This window comes from Lacerta agilis, chromosome 8 (genome assembly GCF_009819535.1).
Source record: "Lacerta agilis isolate rLacAgi1 chromosome 8, rLacAgi1.pri, whole genome shotgun sequence".
Lineage (NCBI taxonomy): Eukaryota > Metazoa > Chordata > Lepidosauria > Squamata > Lacertidae > Lacerta > Lacerta agilis.
Window position 1 is genome coordinate 24,591,340 of NC_046319.1, and position 4,842 is coordinate 24,596,181.

At 45.5% G+C, this 4,842-nt stretch overlaps 1 pseudogene; it reads left to right on the forward strand.

Moving 5' to 3' along the window:
* The first annotated feature begins 1,262 nt into the window (after positions 1 to 1,262).
* On the forward strand, positions 1,263 to 2,067 carry LOC117051030 (annotated as a pseudogene).
* The last annotated feature ends 2,775 nt before the right edge of the window (positions 2,068 to 4,842 follow it).

Sequence of the window (4,842 nt, forward strand, 5' to 3'; positions counted from 1 at the left end):
CCTTTCAGTGGTGCACTTTTGCTGCCAGTAGCCAACAGCTGCGCTTGCCCTTTATTAGAAAAGTCTTGACATATAAAAGCAGAAGCCTGTTGTGGCTCCTCCATGACCCTGAGGGCTAGTAACATGCAAGTCCCTTTGCTTTTTAAAAGCTAAACCATCACTCACCAACTCCTACGGGTGAACACCGCACAGGGAGATTATTTTTAGAAGATCCTTGTTAGCAGCAACCTCCCACTAACACCTCCCCAGTACAGAACCTTAAGGTCAACCACTTGGGAAGACTGAGGGTAAAGGTGCAAAAAGTAATCTATGTGAAAAAGAGAGAATGGCCATAGCTGGTAGGGCACCTGCGTGGGCTGCAGGATATCTCAGCATCAGTCCCCAGCATCTCAAGGTAAGATTCAAAGAGACCACTGTCTGGAAATCCTGGGGAGCTGCTGCCAGTCAGTGTAAATAATACTATTTTTACTACATTATTAAATATTATTTGTACCCTGCCCATCTGACTGAGTTGCACCAGCCACTCTGGGTGGCTTCCAACAAAAATAGAAGCATAATAAAACATCAAGCACTAAAAACTTCCCCATACATTGCTCCCTTCGGATGTCTTCTAATGGTTGCGTAGTTATTTATCTCCTTTCCATCTAGCGGGAGAACGTTCCTCAGGAAGGCCCTCTGCCTGGCGGGAGAACTGCCAAGAAGGCCCTCTGCCTGGTTCCCTGTAACTTCAGTTCCCGCAGTGAGGGAACTGTCAGAAGCTGGATCTCAGTGTCCAGGTATACAGGTATGAGACCATTAAGGGCTTTCAATGTTAGCACCAACACTTTGAATTGTGCTTGGAAACGTACACAGAGCCAGTGTAGATCATTTAGGATAGCCTCAGGATAAGGCACTTTCCTATGTTCCATTGCTGAGATGGGGAAAATATTTGTACACTTTCCCTTAGCAGTGGAGAACACTTTCTCACAGGCATGTTCTTGACCACTATGAGAATAGGATGCTGGACTAGATGGGCCATTGGCCCAATCCAGCAGGTTCTTCTAACATGGTTATGCTTAATAAATAGGAGAGCACTTCCCCCTTTCCCCTCAGTTACATGAGGAGTAGAAATCCCCTCCCTCTCTGTGGGTGGCAAGCAGGACCACAGCAGCCAATGGGTGTTGAGGATATCAGTGTCAGAGTGAAATCAGTCAAGGAAGTGGAAGGAAGTGAGGGCAGGCAGGCATGGGCTTGAATGGTGGGTTAAACCCCTTAGAGAGAAAATGGAGAATCCTTTCCAGGACGCTTCCATCATACAGCACAGACTGACATCAAAGTACACCTCCTCCATGGATGTCTACAATCCTTTTGACAATGCAGCCATACTCCATACCATGTCTCTCCCTTAGATGCAACAGCCCCCATCCCCAGCTCCACCAGCTCACACCTTGCAATGCACCTAAATGCCAAGCCTCACTGAGCCCAGGAATTACTGCTCCTAGAGCACTCAAGCAGTCACAGTGGAACTGTTGAAATGGCAGAAGCTGATCCACAAAGTTGAGGAGTTAGACTGATGGAAGCAAGAATTTCAGAATGCTGCTTTGAGCGGTGGAGGAGTGCATCAGAACAACTGACCTCTGATGCCTTTCACCCATCCTTTGAAGCCACGTTTCTATCAGGATATCCCTGTGGAATTTCCCGCAGACACCTAGAAAAGAAGTCTCTACCTTGTACTACCTCTGAATAGCCAACATCATGACCCTCTTCAGCTTTTTCTGTGTGGATTCCTCAGGTGGCTCAGATGTCCGCCTTTCCATCCTCTGGGTCTTCTTCATCTGCTCCTTCATCTGCTGGTATCAGTCCATGTACAAGGCCTTCAGGACCAAAAGCTCTTTCAACTTCTTCATCTTCTTCATTTTCTTTGCACAGGTAAGTCTCCAGGACATTGGCATCCCAAACTGGGGGTTCAGTGGTTGGATGGTCAACCTCATAGCAATGAAGCTGTACACCAGGATGGCTGTCCTCATGATTTTGGTGGCCATGTTCTTCATGGTTGTCACCAGGCTGGGCATGAAAAAGAAAATATAAAAATGGGAACATGGCAGCATGACCAGATTTTGGGTGCTTTAAAATTTAGACAATCCCTGTCAGTAACTCTTGAGGGTTGAGATTTCTTAGTATGTGAGAGCATCTGTTAATATCCACCAGCAAGGACTTCATAATATGAGAGGGAAACCTGTGATCCCTCATCCCTCAACCAGAGGACCAATGTAAGGGCAAGGCATGTTGGAAACAAAATGTGAATTTTATTAAACACACTCAATGATGGTTAAAGCTTAATGGTTACTTTGATTAGGCGCAACACTTCGTTTCACTTTAAAGAAGCAATAAAGAACTTTACTTAAAACTTCCACTTTAAACCAGCTCCTGATTAAACTGATTCCTCCCAGAATTATTATTTGTTCTACTAAGCCAGTAAAACACTTCCAGATCATTCTAGGATCTTTTCCTTCCCCACAGGGAAATAATCTGAGTTGTCATGCCTACCAAGGTCCATCCATCACAGAGACATCCTCAGCACACCCTCTTGATGATCCCTGAAGACCCCTTAAACCACCTATCTGTCTCCCTCCCACTCACATCTCACTTAACATTTTTGCAGACAAAGAGGAGAGGACAAAAGATCAACTTGCCTATTATCCAAGCTGGAGAAAAAAACTTTTGGAACCTTAACGCTCACCTCTTATTGAGGCAAGCATTACAAACCCACTGAAAGTGACATTTCCAAACTCCAAAATACACATTTCAGCATTCTTTCGACAACTTGAAATGCTTAGGGTCGTGGGTCAGCTACTCAGTTAACACTACTAGTGTTGTCTGGATTTATAAGGCAAATGAGGCCCCTCCCTGTCAGCACAACCAATGGGGCAGGATGATGGGAGTTGTATTCCTATGACATCTGGAGAACCACCCCATGCCTGCCTTTTACTTTCATCCAGTTTCACGTAATAGCCCATTTGTAGCTTGTCAAGGGCACTGAGAGTTGTCAGGATACCCCTATTTATTTTCCCTGTTGACTGAGATTGAAGCTGTGTTGGCTGGATTATCAAACTAGGTCCTTGCCTAAGGGACAGTGATTTCCATAAAACAATGCTTGTTTGGACCGGCCCGATTGGGGAAGGCCGTATTAGATCTTCTCACACCCCACATTTCAAAATGTCCTTGTTATCAGACGCATGTCAGTGGGGTAATTAAATAAGCCCACCCACTTCCCTTTCATCAGGGCTGGCCCAAGACATATTGGCACCTGAGGCAAACCACAAAATGGCACACACACACACCCCTTTCCACTAAGTAAGAAGGGGTGAATGAAGATCTACATCAGGAACAAGGGTGAGGAATGAAGATCTACATTAGGATCTGCTGCCCCTGAGGGATCCTGCTGATGCCTGAGGCAGTCACCTCACCTTGCCTTGTGAAGGGGCCAGACCTGCCTTTCAGATAGGTCCTTCTTAACAAACTCTGGGATAAATCTCTCCCAGAAGCTTTGAGAGATTCAGTCTCCTTTGGGGCATGCCTGCTTCTCATCAATTCCTAGGCTCTTATCTCAAACCACATCAGCTTAATTTTGCAAAGCAGAGTCGATGGGTTCCTACGCCAAGGAGGAAACTGTGCGTCTCCTACTTATGCAAGCCATTTTTAGTAGTGTCTCCCCCCCCCCCCTCGCCCCCGACTCTATGCCCGGGGCTCCTATTCTTTCGACGGCGCTATTTATCAATGCATGGCAGACGTATTACCTTACACTCTCAAATGCAGAGCATTCTGCTCTAATCATTGCTTTATTTCATCTCTTCAAGACGAGAAGGGGGCTCTGCCATTCAGGCACTCCAATTTTCTCAGAATGGAATAGTCCTACATTACCACCGACTAAGTAATTGAACTCTACAAACGATTTCCCCCATGACAATTATTTTATAAAGTTGGCAGAAACGAAGGCGGGCTTCGATGCCGGCTCACTGGTTCCTGATGGAGACCCTGGAGTTTCAGCCGGCTGTGCTTTTTGCATATACAAGGTGGGGAGCGTGGCATCACCCCCACTGGTACCTACCACTTAAACATGTGCCATGCGCTGGGCCCAAAGTTTGTCCCTCTTTCTAACCACTCACCATCAGTTCGTGAGAAAAGAAAGTATATTTTTTTAAAAATATATCGAGAGGGCGATAAATCATAGAATCATAGAGATGCAGTATTGGAAGGCATCCCAACATCACCTAGTCAGCCCCCTAGAATGCAGGAATCACAGATAAACAATTCCTGAAAGAATCCAACTTCTGCTTAAAGACCTCCAAGGTCTACCACCTTCTGTGGGAGTCCTTTCAACTGTCAAACAGCTCTTAGCGTCAGAAAGTTCTTCCTAATGTTTAGATGAAATCCCCTTTCTTGTCATTTGGTTTGGGTCCCACCAATTCATGGGGATTTAAAATAAATAAATAAATAAATAAATAATCACTAACTGATGCAGGAATGTGGAGAACTGAACCGAGGAATGGAAAAATGAGAAAACAGAAGCGACAGTTTTGTGTATCCCTATGTATAAAAACACCAGCCTCTCATTGTGTTGCAGGAGCGTAGGAGCACAGGAAGCTAATCCTTACCGTTTATATTTTCAGCAGAAACTTGAGTTCTTTCTCTGATGTTCCTTACTGGGCTCGTTACGTTTCCGATATAATTTCGCCCCCTCCAGAGACATCTGCCAGAATAGATGTATTGATTTCTCCTGAAATTAATTTACCAGGATGCCTGTTTGGGCACCTACGCGACAGATTGCACAAGATTCGTAACGGCGCCTGACCACAGGGCGCC